This window comes from Dipodomys spectabilis, unplaced genomic scaffold, assembly GCF_019054845.1.
Source record: "Dipodomys spectabilis isolate Male_0828 unplaced genomic scaffold, ASM1905484v1 ptg000095l, whole genome shotgun sequence".
In the NCBI taxonomy this organism is placed as follows: domain Eukaryota; kingdom Metazoa; phylum Chordata; class Mammalia; order Rodentia; family Heteromyidae; genus Dipodomys; species Dipodomys spectabilis.
In genome coordinates, this window is record NW_024870772.1 from 43150564 (window position 1) to 43166875 (window position 16312).

A 16312-nucleotide genomic window follows, 5' to 3' on the forward strand; every position below is an offset into this window, starting at 1 on the left:
CATTTTATTTTTTTTTTGGTCGGTCGTGGGGCTTGAACTCTGGGCCTTGGCGCTGTCCCTTGGCTCTTCAGCCCAAGGGGAGCGCTCTGCCGCTTGAGCCACAGCGCCACTTCCAAGTTTAGCTACTATTAACTATGTTATAAAGCAATACCAGGTGATTATAATTTTCTAATGTAATAAAAAATACATACTAAAAATGTATGTAACTGGAGAGTATAGTTAACTTTTTTTTGGAATCCACCTATTGAATTTATTATTTTGGTTATTATATTTTTCAGTTCTAAAATTCCTTTTTATGTGTAGTGAACTATCTTTTTAATTTTTTATTTTTTGCTGCGGGGAGGGGGGGTCTCAAAATCAAGAGATCTCTTTTTTTTGCAGAGTGGTGTAAAAAGAAAGATCTTAGGATCTTTCTTAGGACTATGCTGCTTCTTTCTTTCCTCCTCCTCCTTCCCCCCTCCTCTTCTTCCTCCCCACCTCCTATTCCTTCTTCTCTCCTCCTCCCCCCACCATATAGAGCTATTTTCTATAATAGGTTTAGCTTGACAGCCTTTGAAAATGTAAAGATACCATTATGGATGAATGCATATGAAGCATCACTCACCACTTACAAATGAAGGAAATAGTGTCATGTATGACTACAAGGATAAATCTTTCCTTTTATATTGATAATGTATGAAATTTTATTTGTAATCATTGCATGTTAGCCGTGAATATAACATTCATCATATAATCAACATATTAGAAAAGGAAATAGTTATTTGTGAAAATTATTTAAAGGTATTTGTATTTCTGATTGCATTTAGTTCATACAGTTCTTTATATTTATAGGTATATTATTTTGTGCAAATGTCTGTACTTGAATTCTTTAATTGAACATAGTAGATTAACATACTTTATTCAATATTGTGACATGCAAGTAATATAAAAGCCATATCTCATAATTAGTGGAAATTTTAATCAATTCAAAAATAACTAAAAGCAGAATGCAAGCACTGTTTTTGATCCAATATGCTGTTGTTCTTTTGAGTCAATTAATGTTTAGGGTTATTACAGAAAGATGTGTCATGATGTTTCCTACCATTTTCTTGATTTCCTGTATTGTTTCTTTCCTCTTCCTATGTTTACTAAACTGATTTTCTAATGATTTTTGTCTTATGTGTTTGATTTTGATGATTTTCTTCAGACTGTATATCTCCCTTTAGAATTTTTTATTATGCTGGTTTAGTAATCATGAATTCCTTTAATTTTTGTTTGTCATGGAAGTTTCTGGTTTTACCATCTAATGTAAATGATAGCTTCGCTGGGTAGATCAGTGTGGGTTGGCAGCTGTCGATCTTCAGTTCTTGGATTATACCATTCCAAACTCTCCTTGTGTTGAGGGTTTGTGTGGAGAGGTCTGTAGTATTCTGATTTTCTTTCCACTATAGTATAGCTCCTTTAATTTTGACACATTTAAAATCAATTCCTTGCTATTCATATCTAATGTTTTTACTATGATGTGTCTAGAAGTGTTTCTTTTTGGAACAGGAATTCTATATGCTTCTGTTAGGCAGGTGAGATTTTCTCTCTTTAAAGTGGGGAAGTTCTCAGCTATTATTTTATAGAAATTCTTCCCCCTCATCAATCCTAATTGTGTGTAGATTTAATTTCTCACCCGAGTCTGTCAATTCCTTAACTTCTCTTTGGCTGGTTCTGAGTGTTTTTTCCATAGTTCGGACTTTTTGGTCTAGCTCCTCTGTTTTATCCTCAACTTCTGAAGTCCTTTTTTTTTCTGTCAGTCGTGGGGCCTGAACTCTGGGCCTGGGCTCTGTCCCTCAGCTCTTCAGCTCAAGGCCAGCACTCTACCACTTGAGCCACAGCACCACTTTTGCCTTTTTCTGCTTATGTGGTACTGAGGAATCAAACCCAGGGCCTCATGCATGCAAGGCAAGCGCTCTACCACTGAGCCACCTTCCCAGCCCCCAAACTGAACTTTTTATGGTTCAATTTATGGTTGTGTTTTTCAAAAATATATTCTCAGAATTCTAGAATACTTTCTGACAAATACTGAATTTAGGCCAGGCGCCAGTGGTTCATGCCTATAATCCTAGCTACTCGGGAGGCTGAGATCTGAAGATCACAGTTCGAAGCTGGACCAGGCAGCAAAGTCTGTAACACTCAATTAGTCACAGAAAAAGCCAGAAGTGGCACTGTGGCTCAAGTGGTAAGAGTGCTAGCCTTGAACAAAAAGGAGCTTAGGGACAACATCCAAGCCCCAGGCCTGGCAAAAACCAAACCAACACACACACACACACAAACGGAAAAACACAGACAGAAACTAGAATAGTGATGGAAAGAAGGTGGGAAATGGGAGTTACTGTTCAACAAGTTCAGATCTTTACTCTGATGAGACAGTTATGGAAATGGAGAGTTTTAGACAAGCACTGATGGCTTAAATCTGTTATTGTAGCTACTTGGAAGGAAGGCTAAGATAGAAGGATCCCAGTTTGAGATGAACCTGACAGAAAAGTTTGAGACCCCTTTTCAAACAGCTGGGCAGAGTGGCACACATCATCCCAAGCAATATGCGAGGCTGAGATTAAAGGATCATGGAACCAGGCCAGCCCACAAACAGACAAAAGCATGTGGCCCTAGCAACAAGATGAGATGCTGGCAGCTGAGAGGCCACCTAGAAGAGAATTGAGACCCTATCTCAAAAATAACTAGCAAAATCCAGGACTGTAGTTGTGGCTCAAGTGGTAGAGCACCAGCCTAGCAAGGAAATCTCAGAGTTCAAATCCCAGTACTGCCAAAAAGATGTTTAAAATGATCAATTTCATGTTTTGTATATTTAACCAAAAATATATTTTTTATTTATATATTTATATATAACCAAATATAAAGAATTTATATCAAGGTTACATTAATAAACTCAAAAATACATTAGTCATATTAAATGTAGAAAGTTTTCAGTCCTAAAAATATTTTGGAAAAATACAGTCATATTTCATTAATTTTGTGATGGGAATATAAACTAGACTAACGATAGTCTGAATGGAATATTTCTAAAAGAAATAGTTTTAGAATTTTCCAGTACACATACCAATTCAAACTAGATCCAATGAAACTGTTAGCTCTCCTAGAACTTGACAGATAACCATAAGAATGATGGTGTGTAGTTAAATATGTCAGTCATTTTAAAGAGTTACTTCTGAAGAGTTACTTCACTCAAGTGATCATTTTTTGGTACCTTGTTAGTCATACTTTATTTAGGATATAGTTTCTCATAAATAATACTGATGTGTGGGCTGGGAAGGTAGCTCAGAGGTAGAGTGCTTGCTTTGCATGCATGAGGCCCTGGGTTCGATTCCTCAGCAATACATAAGCAGGAAAAAAAAGCCGGAAGTGGCGCTGTGGCTCAAGTGGTAGAGCGCTAGCCTTGAGTTGAAGAGCTGAGGGACAGCGGCCAGGCCCAGAGTTCAAGCCCCACAACCGGACCAAAAATAATACTAATACTAATAATAATACTGATGTGTTCATTCCACATTCATGCATAGTTAACAGGGAATTTACTTTCTGGAAGTAAATAAAGCAACGGTAAAAGAATAGAAGAGGAAAGCCAGCAGAGATGGAGTAAGAGTTCAACACTCTCCACTTACCAACCCACACTTAGATTTCCATATTGTCTCGGGCTTGAAAATACATCCTGTATCCCCATAGGACTTGCTCTAAGTCTATTAGTATACAGATCAATAACCCACTCCTTGAGATGTGTTTTCATAGTTAATGGAGCTGGCCCTCTGAGAGCTTGTGGCATGAAGAAGAAAGGTTACTTTATACTCTGAAACACAAATTCAGCAGAACAAAGACCTTCCAATTTTAGAACTCTACATTTAGGAGGAGGGTTGAAGGAGCAGATCCTGCCAAGAGCACATTTATTCTACTTTCCCCTAGGAACCAAGTATTATGGGAGGATTTTATTTTACTGACCTAGCAAAACTAAATTTGAATATGTTGACAAGGTTTGGAAACCAGGAAATAAAGAGATAAATGGTACAGGAAACTGCTTTTCATGAAATAATGGTCTCTGTATTAAAACTGGGAATTTAGGATTGGCATACAGGCACACAGTTTTCAGACAGACTCCAAGCCTCCTTCCTCATTCTAATCCGAATGTAGTTAGCACAAGAAAACTCATGCCAACAATAGGACTTTCTCCTATGAGCCTATATTCTGCTGACCTGCAATCTTTCCAAGGAAAACAGGTAGGAATAGACAACTTTTCAGAACTGTTCAGTACTAAGTTTCTAATTCTGGGTACCATGTGTGGATGAAATGAGTTTGCATCATTCTTTATTATGAAACTGATCCTCAATGGGAAACCACAGGAGTTCAAATGTGGAACAATTCATTCAAAATGACCAAGCTTGGGGGGGGGGGGGGGGCGGGAGGAGGCAGGACTGATGAGTGGCTCAAGTGGTAGACCACTTGCTTAGACCTGGGTTCTCCAAAAACTAATGATAGTAAAATGGACTAAACATGCTTCAATAAACACTCTATAGCTAGACTTATACTGGAAACAGTAATGTCAAATATGTAAAATGACTTCCCTTTTAACTGCCAAAAGCTTTTAGTTAAAGCATCTGACATATGCCAAAAATTCCTAATGGAAGTTTCTGCTTTTACAAACTGGATAGATTATGGAGTTTAAGTTGCTAAGTTGCTTCACAAGAAGAATTCATTTAGAGTTAATGAGCTATTGATAAAAAGTTCAAGTTTCCTTACAAAAAGCACTACAGTGTGATATTGTGAACAAAATATCGGCATATATAAGTTATAGTATATATTACTAATACTGCAATTATCCTAAATACCAAGAATGGTAGGGACACTTTCATAACACAGGGCCCTCACCTTTGAGGGGACAAATGCCTAACAGAAAGTGAGATCTTGGGTGAATGGAAACTTTACATGCAAATACTGGATGAAGCAAATAGCTGGCTACAACACAAAAGTATTACTGTCCATATTCATATCTTAAAAGGGAGAAATTATATGCTAAACAATGGCAACTTTATGAAAATTACATCCTAGAAAGTTGTATGAAATCTAGAAATACAACCCAATATTCTATCACATGATAAAATACAAGCATTTCCTCAATGAAGATCATTTAGTTTCTTGAAAGAACAATTATTCTTCATAACCTGCTTCCTTTTATACCAATGTCAGTTCTTCCCTTAGGGGGAAGGCAAGGGTAAGGGAGACAGGCTCTTGCAGTGTCGCCCAGGCTGACCTTGAACTCATGATCCTCCTGCCTTAGCCTCCTAGGTGATGGGATCACAAGCATGCACCACAACTGGCTATCAATTCTCACTTGAGCACAATGATTTAAGATGTGGCTATCTTCTGTGTTTTTTAGCACATTTCAATTTTAGGGAAACTCAAATAACAGTTCTAGGGTTTGAGACAAATTTTCTGGTATATAGCCTTATGATGTAAGCAAAGGTAATTCAAGATACTTTTCAAGTTGTAGAAGAGACAAGTGAGATACATACTAACTTCTTTTTGTTAGTCGTGAGTGCTAATTTCTTTCATACCTATTTTTATGAACTTTCTGAAACTGAGCAGATGCTATACCTCTGATTTAGACAGCTACACCTCTGATTTAGAAACCAAATACAGTTCCCAGATTCAGAAAAGTCTTTGAAGATAGACTCAGCCTAGGGAGGTGGGGAGGAAAGGGATGGTAGGGAGAAAACAATGGAAGAGGTAGCAATGCTCTATAGGAAATGTACTTATTACCTTACTCATGTAACTGTAACCTCTCTGTATTTTTACAATAAAAAATATAAATAGAAAAAAAAAGATAGAGTCAGCCTTAAACATTTTAAAACAAAAACACACCTTAAAACTATTTTACCTATCCTATGGTATAAGGGCTGGAAATAAGCTAGGTCATAAATCTGTCACTATCCCAATTGCTAGAATAGCTGTCATAATTTCAGTCTTCTATAAGCTCACAGAACTTAAAAATGAAAAAGAATGTCCTGACCTCAACAAACCCCTCCAAAGGAAGCAGCCAGAAAATGTAGCCTTCTCCAGAGTCCATTAGTTTGCCACCCTTAGCCAGATGAGAGTGACTCACACCTGTTATCCTAGCTAGGAGGCAGAAATCTGAGGACTAGAGTTCAAAGCCAGCCCAAGCAGGAAAAGTCCCGAGACTCTTATCTCCAATAAACCACCAGAAAACTAGAAGTGGCACTGTGGCTCAAGTGGTAGAGCACTAGCCTTGGGCACAAAGAGGCTTAAGGACAGCGTCCAGGCCCTGAGTTTAAGCCCCACAACTGACAAATAAATACATACACACATACATACATACAATAAATTTACTATTCTTCATAAAGACACAATTGAAGCCACCTATACAGGTTACTGAAAGTAATCCTCCACCTTCATTTGCACCCAGCATGACTACTGGCCTAGAATTTCCCAGCATTGTGAATACCCTCTGCCTTATTAGTTTTGTTAAACTTCATCACTTTAGGACTGGGAATATGGCTTAATGGTAGAGTGTTCGCCTAACATGCATGCAGACCTACTGTGTTCTATTCCTAAGTATAAAATATATAGAAAAGCAGAAAAGGCCAGAAATGGTGATGTGGCTCAAGTGGTAGAGTGCTAACTTTGAGCAAAAGAAGTTCAGCAACAGCGCCCAGGCCCTGAGTTCAAGCCCCAGGACTGGCACCAAAAAAAACTTCATTTCTTTACAGGAAAACAAGATCAATTCCCAACAGCCAGTACGGGAACTGGATGGGAGTACAACTTGCAATAATGGTCTCTGGAAGCACTTCTTCAGCACAAAAGGTTGTTTTAGTTTCACTGCCCAGAGCTCCAGGCAATTCCAGGACACAGAGAAGCTAACAACGCATGGTAACAGAAGATATACTCCTACTAAAATCATGTGCTCAGGTTGGAAAAGTGACCTGTCAATGTTAGCAGTATTACCAGCAATAAAATAGGTTGTATTTACTTCAGGGTTGGAAAGCTGCTGTGATCTTATTTTTAAAAAAAAGTATTGCTTTTACAGGATATTTTCAAAAGGAAACCAGGAGTGTCAATGATTAGACATCTTTTTCTACATTTTTCTGTCTCAAACACATAGGAATCATGAAATAAACCAAAAATAAAGATGGCCTAAAAGCTTAAAGAAATGAATAGAACATAATAATATTTCATTTTCTTTTTTTAATGAGCTTAAGGCTGGGACGAAGAGTCAAGTTCAAACTTGAACTGAAAATAATTTCCTCTACTGGTCTCCAACTATATAACAGTATCAACTATACCCTGCAGTGACCTAAAACCAAACTAAAATTCCAACAATGGACAGGCAGAACCATACTGTTCACTCAATTAATATTCACTGAATACTGTAAGTAAACAAGACACAGACCCAATCCACAGTCCCCTCCCCCCAGCAGAGCTTTACATGGAGCAGAGAATCTAGATACACGAAGATGCTCATTAACAGTGTAGCCAATACTTGGATGCAAAGGCCAGAGGCTCTGATGTCCCAAAATCGGCAAGTGTACTTCAACTGCCTTAAGAGAGGCAGCACCTGTTAGAGTGAGCACACATGCCAGGTAGAGGGACTGAATCTGAACATTGTTGTAGCCAAGCTACTCTGGCTTCATCCTGAGACCCACGTGTAATCCCTGAGGGGTGTAGGAAGGAAGTGGCATGATCAGGCATGGGTTGCAGGTTACTTTCCAGGAACATGAAGACTACACAGGGGTGAGCAGGAGTGATTAGAGGGAGCCTTAGGCAGCTACAGTTAGCTAGGAAAGGAAGGACAGAACAGTATACTACAGGGATTCAGTAACTGGCTGAATGAGATGCAAATGTTGGATAAAGGCAATGGCAAAGCCAAGGATTACCCCAAGACCCTAAACCTGAGTGAGCAAATTGCACTGCCACTTACAGAACAGAGAGCACAGAGGCTTAAAATGGGGTGAGGAGTTCCATAATTTAAGTGAAGGCACTTATGGGATGTCCAAGTGGACACACCCTAACATACAAATTTATAAATCTGAGCTCAAGAATAAAATCTGGGTTGAAGGAATGCTGGTGATAATCCCAGCACGTGAGAGGCAGAGGCAGGAAGATCATGAGTTATAAAACAGCCTAAGGTGCATAGTTGACTCTGTCTCCACAAAAAAAAAAAGAAAGAAAGAAAGAAAAAGAAAAAGAGGAACAAGGGGAAGGGAGGGAAGGAAAAAGAGAAAAGGAACAAGGGGAAGAAAAAAGAAAACAAAATGTAAATCTGGAATGGAGATGAAAGATTTGGCCGGAATGTATAGGGTGAAAAGAGGGGATGTTGAACAGAAATCTAAGAAATTCCAACAGGAAAGTAGGGAGTACCCCCACAGAAGGAAAACCAGCATAAAACAGTGTCTTAGGCATAAGCAGGAAAGGTGCCAGTGTCAAATTCAACCCAGACATCAAACAATAAAAGGGCCAATAAACATCTCTTAGCTCTAACAAGGGGCTTTGTTGGTGAAGGAATCAGGAGTCTCCCGTGAGGCTGTGAGCAGACACTGCCAGATGGCCCCAAGCTGAAGTGTGTGAAAGGTGAAGAGTATGTAAAAACAGCTTGTTCCTAGAAGCAACTTGTTCCAACAATTTGTCAAAGAAAATAGAGAAATATGGTAGTAGCTTGGAAGATGGAGTTGACATTTTGGGGGTGAGCATGTTGAGCATATTAGAAACTTCAATGTGCTTAAAAGATAAACAGGAACTAGCCATGAGAGGAGCCACACTATCAGCTAAGCAAGAATCTCAACAAAGCAGCAGAAATGTGGGAGAAACTGCAGAAAGGAGGAAAGTTCTCTACCCATAACAAAAGAAGGAAAGACAAAAAGGGTGAACGTAAAGGCAGTGGGGGAGGAGGAGGCAATCTCAAGGAAACACATTCATATTCTCTCCTGCATTTTACATGCCCACCGAGTTTCCAATTTCTCCATATTGTCAGCAACCCTTACTATTGTCTTTGGATCTGGGAACTCTTCCAGTGTTACCCACTTCAGTGTTTTATCTATTACCTAGTTTCTGCTGCAAAAGATACAAAGCTTGCAGAAAAGACAGAAAGTAGCAACAGAATGTGGAAAAAAAGAGATTGGAGTGATACTGAAAGTGATGTCACTTAAAATTGATGACAATCACTTACAGTAGAAAATGTGAACTCACCATCTTACAGGAAGGCTTACTGCTAAAGCCACACTTCTAGACCTTTACTGAACTGGTTATTTTATAAATGGGGTCTCATTTCCTTCCTGGGCATCAATGTACCTACTTTAAGCTTCCCATAATAGCTGAGACAAAATGTTTAAGTCACCCTATTTTTTCAAGTTGAGATGCAGTCGTGCAGACTTTTCTACTCAGGTTGGCCTAGAGCCATGATGCTCTCTGGATAGAAAATATTTTTAAGATTTTTAATTTAACCAGTTACTTTGTTGTTCGTGGTGGTGGTGGTGGTGGTAGTTGTGAAGCTTTAACTCTGGGCATGAGTACTATCCCTGAGCTCTTTTGCTCAGGACTAGCACTGTACCACTTGAGCTCAACTTCACATTTGCTGGTGGTTAAGTGAAGAGTTTCCTGAACTTTTCTTCCCTAGGCGGCATCAAACCTCAATTCTCAGATCTCAGCCTCCTAAGTAGCTACGATTACAGGTATATCCATCAAATGTGGGGCTAACCAGTTACAATCTTAAGGAATATGAAATATAGCCACAGTCTTCCCTTTAATTCAGTAAGTACACTGCTATTCGATATAAAATAAAACTTAATGAAGAGATGTATCACTAAAGCCAACTACTATTTATGTTGACCACAATTTTGTTTACATCTTGGGACACAGGTTGGTATGGCACAATATATTTTTTATTTTCCTGCTTTATCCTCCTGAGTGCTGGGATTACAGGCATGCACCACCACTTCGGGGTTGTTGGTCTTTTCATGTTACCTCAGTTATTACTGAGTAATATACTACTGCAAACTCAGTGGCTTAAAACCAGAAGCAATTTGTGATTTCTATTGATTCTGTGATTTTAGTGCATTTAGCTGGGAATATTTATGAGGTCAAAGACACTGGAAATGTGACTAGAACTAAAGTGAGCCTCATGCATTACCTGGGAGGGTCCAACTATTCTGTCTAGCCTCACCCAAGTTTTTATATACATTGACTGGCTTCTAAGAGGGAAAAGCTGGAGCTGCCTCTTAAGGACTATGTACATTATTATCTCCATCACCTTCCATTTATCAAAACAAGTCACCAGGCCAGCCTGTACTTGCATGCAGTAACCTCCCGGCTACTGGATGTCTCCATTGTAACAACTGAGCTCAGGATTGAAGCACAGGAAAAGGGACAGACTTCTATTTACAAAACTATAAGCTTTCCACCTATTCCAGAAGCCATCTCTCACCTTACAACAGATTATTAGGCATGAATGGGTATAATCTCATTTTTAACAGTGTATCTCATTCAAAAATACGTATGTCTGGCACTTGTAGCTCACACCTATAATCTTTGCTACTCAGGAGGCTGAGATATGAGGATCATGGTTTAAAACTAGCCCAGGGAAAAAAAGTCCATGAGACTTCAATTAACCACAAAAAAACAAGTGGAGCTGTGGCTCAACTAGTAAAGCACTAGCCTTGAGCACAAAAGCTCAGGGACAATGCCCAGACTGAGAGTTCAAGCCCCACAACTAGCAGAAAAAAATTTTTTTTTACCCTAGCCACATGAACTAAAACTAAATTCAAACAAAAGAACCTCTTGCCCCTGGCTCCCCAGAGAGCTAGATTTAGGTATCACGGCATCACTTGCAAATCTGAAATCTCTATCTGAACTCTGGAACTCAATAAATTTGTATGGTAAAAAGTACTTAAAATACCAGCTGTTTTTTTTAGGTAGTAAAATTATAAACCTTGCACATTATGCTTATTTGTATTTAATATTTCTTTTATCCTCTGCAATATTAAAAAAAAATCTATACTGCAGGCTAAATGTATTTTTTAAGTCCACACCATGAGTTAAATACATAATTAACTGATCAACTCTAGGAAGTCGTTTAGCTCAATCAATATTCATCACAATTTTGTTGTACATTGCTCAAAACACATACAAAGCATGCAACTTTTCATAATATATTTCAAAAATAAAAACAACCAAAAAAGCAGTTCATAATGCCTTATCTGGACTCTACTAATGAAAGGCTCAAAGCTTATTTCCTATACCTGACTTCAGTAGGATAAACTGAAGGAACCTTGGAAGATATGGCCAGCCTGTAACCCACAGGGATTCTTTAAAATTTTAGAATAATTTTTTAAAGTTGGCAGCTTTGGTTCTCTATCCATTTCCTGCAATCCCCAGAAGTTGATGATTTAAATTACAGATATAAAACACACTTGTAAGCTAGGAATGTGGCTTAGCGGTAGAGTGCTTATCTAGTACTCTCAGTACCACATAAACAGAAAAAGCCAAAAGTGGGGCTGTGGCTCAAGTGGTAGAGTGCTAGTCTTGAGCAAAAGCAGCTCAGGGACAGTGCCCAGGCCCTGAGTTCAAGCCCCAGGACTGGCAAACACACACACACTTGTAGAAGAAACCTCTTCAAGATCAATAGGCTTCCAAGAGCAAAGAGACAAACGGCACATGGTCTCCCTGATAAGTGGATGTTAAATCCAAAAGGTAAGGTGATATGAAAAAGTAAACAACATTGGAGAAACAAAGAACCTCCACTCATCTGGTCGAATCATTACTAAATGACCCCACGCTGCTGATCACATATATGGGGATATATGTGCACATCGGAGGGAAACTAGAAGGAAGACACAGAACTAGAGGAAAACGGGGGAAAACTTACAACAGTGGGACCCATCAACTGCACCGGACATTGATCAAAACGAACAAAGCAACTAACTCAATGGCAGCAATGGGAGGGAGGGAATGAGTGGAAAAGAGGGAACAGCTGACACAATGCAAAAAGAAAGCAATGTACTTACCACCCCATGTGGAAGAAATAACTGTAGAGTCAAAGCCCATAGAACTCATAAGCTTTATAGACAACGATAGACAATTTGTTCCAAGAAGGTTAGAATGTTTGTGACTTTAAGCATCACTATCCCACAATACTGTGAAAGTATGTAATCACTTAATCACAACAAAAAAAAAAATTGCAAAAGCCGGGCGCAGATGGCTCACGCCTGTAATCCTAGCTACTCAGGAGGCTGAGATCTGAGGATCACGGTTCAAAGCCAGCCCAAAAAGGAAACATCTTCAATAAACCACTAGAAAACCGGAAGTGGTGCTGTGGCTCAAGCCGTAGAGCCCTCGCCTTGGGCTGAAGAGCACAGGGAAAGCACCCAGGCCCAGAGTTCAAGCCCATGACCAACAACAGCAAAAAAAAAAAAAATTTTTGCAAAAAAAAAAAAAAAAGATTAATAGGCTTCAAGAGAAGACTAGAGGTTAGAAGGAGGGGAAAAAACTATCCTGAAGTACTGACAGACCAGTGGTCACAGATTAAAAGTCAACTCACTGGTGAGGCTCTAGGTTACACACCCACCCTGAAAGCCATTCAAAGGGAGCATAATTTACTTAGTACTCACTTCAAAGGGATTTTTTTTTTTTTTTTTGTCGGTTGTGGGACCTGAACTCTGGGCCTGGGCACTATCCCTCAGCTCTTCAGCTCAAGGCGAGCACTCTACCACTCGAGTCACAGTGCCACTTCATTTTCTAGTGGTTTATTGGAGATAAGAGTCTCCCAGAGGGGCTGGAAAGTTGGCTCAGTGGTAGAGCGCTTGCCTTGCATGCCTGAGGCCCTGGGTTCGATTCCTCAGCACCACATAAGCAAAAAGAAAAAAGCCGGAAGTGGTACTGTGGCTCAAGTGGTAGAGTGCTAGCCTTGAGCTGAAGAGCTGAGGGGCAGTGCCCAGGCCCAGAGTTCAAGGCCCCATGACCGGACCCCCCCCAAAAAAAAAAAGTCTCCCAGAGTTTCCTGCCCCGGCTGGCTTTGAACCGCGATTCAGATCTCAGCCTCCTGAGTAGCTAGGATGACAGGCGTGAGCCACCAGCGCCCGGCTTCAAAGGTATATCCTATCTAAAGTTTAAAGCATACTCTTGTCTCGGGTCAGGGTTCAATCATTTTCTAATGCCATTTATATGCTTTGAGGGTGTTTTATGTTTAATATTTTGATTTTTTTTTATGTAATGAGCCCGCATCCCACACACCAGTTTCAGAAACTCAATGTCTGCCTTCCACAGGCTTTAATCCTTCCAGTGCACATAGGAAACAAGACGGTGCCGCCCGTAAAGGCGTGATGACAAAACTGATTTATAAGTTTAGAATCCTCAGCTGCAAAGTCCTGCAGCAGCTGGCTTACAGTGTTCACCTGCAAGCAATTATTCACACACACACACACAAAAATCACTTATGAGCGCGGAACAGAGATTGCCTCGATGGTCATCTTAAATCAAGCAAGTCTGTTCTGACCAGAGGAAGCACAAAGTCATCTACCTACTCAGCACACCGCTCTTCTGGCTCACGGTCCCCAGTCAGAGCCTCTCACCCTTGGCCCGGGGGTGGGGAGCGGGGAGGAGAGGAAACCAGGGAGGACTCGAGCCGTGACCCCACTGCCCTGGGGGGGGGGGGCAAAAGGAGATGCTAAGAGTCGGGGGAGGGCGGGGTGAGGACGGGGAGAGCTCCAGCGCCACACCTGCGGCCGGCCGAGGCCGCGGCGGGCCGCCCGCTGCACAAGGGGGAGAAGGGTCCCTCGCCTCTTCCACCCTCTTCTCAGGAGCGGCCGGCCGCGGGTCGGGAGCCGCGCGGGCCCGGAGCCGGAGGGAGGGCGAGACACAGAGGCGGGAGCGTGCAGGAATAACGGGGCTCCGACGCGGCCCGCCCCCCCGCAACGCGAGCTCGACCCCGCACTCGCCGCTACCTGGGAAGCTGGCTGCTGCCGTCGCCGCCGCCGCACCTCCCGGCGAATCCCAAGTTCCCGGAGCGCCGCGCGAAGCCGCCTGCTGCGCCCGCCGCAGAAAGCGCCGGCGAACGCGGAACGCCGAGAGGCGGAGCGCGGAGCCCGCGGGTCACGTGCTCGTGGCCGCGTCACGTGGCCGGCGGAGATGCGCGTGCGCCACACGGCCGCCCTCGGGGCCAGCCTTCCAGGCCTGGCTTTCTGGGCTCTGGTCCTCACAGCTGGGACTTCTCTGGAAGCCCACGGGCCTCGGGGTCGCGAGGGGCCGCTGCCGGGATTTAGGCGTCCTTCTTTCGGGAGACCCGGGACGCGCGAGGGGCGCTTCTCTGGCGAGGGCTCCGCGGGGCGAAGGCCGGCTTCCCACCCGCTGGGAACCCGGACGGAAAAGCCAGCGGGAAGCCCCGCTCCCCGCCCACTTCAGGGCGGGCCCGGCCCGGGCGCTGCCCGGCACCGAGTGGTGCTGCCTGGGACCCCGGGCCGCGAAGATGATTGGTTCGGTCCCCGTCGCACGTGTTTCTCCCGCCTCCTACCTGTCCGGGATTGACAGCACCTGGGGAAGGCCAGGAGCTAGGAAAGCGGGCGCCTGGACCTGGAGGCCGGAGGCCCGGGGCTGTCAGGCTCCGAAGGCCCTTCGCTCGTTTGTAACTACAAGCGGGTCAATTGGGGCCTAGAAAAGGCCTCGCTTTGAGCTACTTACAGAGAGCACAACCAGTTGTAGAGTCCTATTCCCAGTTGGCTCTAAAGCCAACAAGTTTCTTGGCATAGGATTCCAAGCGATCTCGTTCAAACTCACTTTTCCCATTTTGCACTTATTTCCCCTAAATAAGTACGAAACGTTTTGTTTTCTAAAATTCACTCAACGACGCCACTGAGGTACTAGAAGAAATGTTCATTTTCTTCCTCTGCCAATTTCCCCTGGCTGCGCTAGAATCTGGCTAAGCACCTGTTTACCTTGAATAGTTAACTTTCTTCACATTAGCTACTTTTTCCTAATTGCCTTTCTCCTCTTTGCATTTGTTCATTCTTTTACCCCTGAAAGGTCCTCAATCGCTTCCATCCTTAAAGGGGAAAAGTAGCATTTTATTCAGAAACTACTGAAGTATGGGAAATGAGTGTAGTTCTGTATTTCCAATGTCTCTTCCCCCCATTGGCAATAGTTCCTAAATAGTTCCTATTTTTACCATTTATTGGCCGACTCCAACTTTGACAACTCCCAAAGTACACATCAGTCTCCTACTCATCTTTCAAAATCCAGGTCAAAAACCACTGACTCGTCTTTCTTCTATGCATCCTTGATTTAACAGCTTCAGCACTTGAAGTTTGTTAACTTCAGTTGCAGCTTCTTCCTTGATTTCCAGCTCACTGTTTAGTCTGACTAGATTACCTGGAAATGTCCATCTTCTGTAAGAGGTGATATGTCTACCATCTTTCTTCTTACTGTTATAAACTTTTTGAAACAGGAATCTCTGGATTTATTGAGTAACTGCCATTATGGCTAGACCTTCAATACACACTTGTGTGAATTGTCTTGACCATAGTAGTAGCAGTTTAGTGAATACAGAGGCCAACAATACTGAGAAGCTGAAATAAGTTTCTTTTAGCTGATAGAAACTTTAATGAAACATGTTTGTGGGGGATAAAAATGGAATCTCAAAGTTTGAGTCATCAAATAGGTTCTGAGTGCTCACTGCTTATTTGTTGGAGCATCTTGGGAGAACAAGATGTCACACCTGTGTTAGTTTGGGGATTCTGGGGAGGGAGCCCAGAGCTTCTGGCCTGCTAAGAAAATACTCTGCCTTAGAGCTACAACCCTAGTCCAGAGCCACTTTTCGTGTAAGTGTTTTGTGTGTGTTTATGCATACGCAAGCACACGCACTAGTACTGGGGCTTGAACTCAGGATCTGGGTGCTGTCCCTTAGCTTTTTCACTCAAAGATGACCCCCAACGTCTTGAGCCACAGCTCCACTTCTGGTTTTTGTGTGACTAATTAAAGATAATAGTCTCATGAACTTTCTTGCCTGAACTGGCTTTGACACTGGATCCTCAGATCTCAGTCCACCTGTGTAGCTAGATTATAACTGTGAAGGTTGTGAAGCTCAGGTAGAACTCTTTTTAATGCTAATTCTGATTTTTTTAATGTCAAGAACCTGAAGAAATTAAGGTTTAAGATGGAGTGATACATAAAATGATTCTAGTTATTCCAGGGAGCTTATTTTAAAAGTCAGGTCTCAATAGATGGAAATTAAAACATTCTCTTGTTCTCTCTCCTTGTCCACTGTGCTTCCCCCTTTTAAGTGTCA

General features: G+C 42.0%; 1 protein-coding gene across 2 annotated transcripts in view; it reads right to left on the reverse strand.

The window, feature by feature from the left end:
• The window catches only part of Rcbtb1 (RCC1 and BTB domain containing protein 1), a 52248-nt gene extending 38201 nt beyond the window's left edge, over positions 1-14047 (reverse strand). For both annotated transcript variants that reach the window (XM_042685755.1, XM_042685754.1), the window contains exon 1: positions 13977-14047. The gene's annotated coding sequence lies outside the window, so the exon portion shown is untranslated. The remainder of the gene's footprint in view (positions 1-13976) is intronic.
• Positions 14048-16312: the final 2265 nt, after the last annotated feature.